Raw genomic sequence first — 1,217 nt, 5'->3', positions numbered from 1 at the left:
TAGGAATGAGATTCATAAGAGAGAAAAAACCAAGATCAATGGTAATGTCCACAAGATGTAAAAGATTAGTTAAAAATAACGTCAAGTATGACATTCATAGAGATGGAAGGTTTAATAGGGAATTTAGTCCGTTCATAGAAAGAAAACTATGAGTCCAACACTTTCAAAAGAACAACAATGGCATAAACCATATAGCATGCTAAATCAAACTCAATTCAAAATAAGTTAAGTAAAGCTTATCAAACGAAACTCAACCGAGACAAAAGTGGTAAATCCTTTCTTTTCAAAATTTTGAAAAATATCCAAATATATAATCAAATGAAGATGTGCATTGGAACTATAGTAAAATTACTAGAAAGTCAAATTGTAATTTAAAGTAAATGCAGTTCCGTAAACCAATAAAAGTACAGGCGAGGTATTAGAAATAAATAGTTGTTAAACTGTATAAGAAATCTTCAAAGTTTCATATATAGATAAGTATGTATCTATTCAACAGCAATTTTCATAAAAATCTCAAAACTGGCCGTAATCACTGCAAATAAGAGAAAAATTGAATCAACAATTTCTCTAAGAATGGACTCGAACAGGGACTTAAAGGGCACAGCGCATCAAGACAGTTTAAAGGTACATCAAAGAACACATGAATCAAGGAGAAGAATTTAAACGGAGAAAGATGGATACAACAAGGATGTCAAACAAGCATATGAAATTAGATCCCACAAGAATGCATATGAATGGAGGAATAAAGTTGAAATATCAAATTAGTTTTCATGAGGAGTAGCAAACAAGAACTTCAAGTTAGGCTATGAAAGAACAGGTCGACTCGAACAAAATCCAAAACATACAACTGAATAACCTCGAGAAATAGTTTCCAACGTTCCCAAAACCCGCGATTCGCTTTGCTCAAAACTCGTATATCGCCTATGATAACCCATTAGTGCTTTCATAGACATAGTTCACTAGTATTAAGCCGGCCAAACTTAATACCAAGAACCATGCAATGCAAGAATAACAGCGTTAATCAATAGACCGCCAATGTGCATAAATCACTAATTCTCATCATTCGACAAGACCTAGTACATGACAAGCACTTAGAGTATGCAATTGAAGCATAGTTGGTCCATTCCTCAAGCTCTACAGGAAGGACTACTCTGATACCATAATGTAACACCCTAACTACCAAAGCTTATGCTTCCGGCTGCGCGACTGTGATAGCT

The sequence above is a fragment of the Arachis hypogaea genome, chromosome 5, assembly GCF_003086295.3.
Source record: "Arachis hypogaea cultivar Tifrunner chromosome 5, arahy.Tifrunner.gnm2.J5K5, whole genome shotgun sequence".
NCBI lineage: Eukaryota > Viridiplantae > Streptophyta > Magnoliopsida > Fabales > Fabaceae > Arachis > Arachis hypogaea.
The sequence above is the reverse complement of the archived record's forward strand: the minus strand, read 5'-3'. Positions refer to the sequence as shown.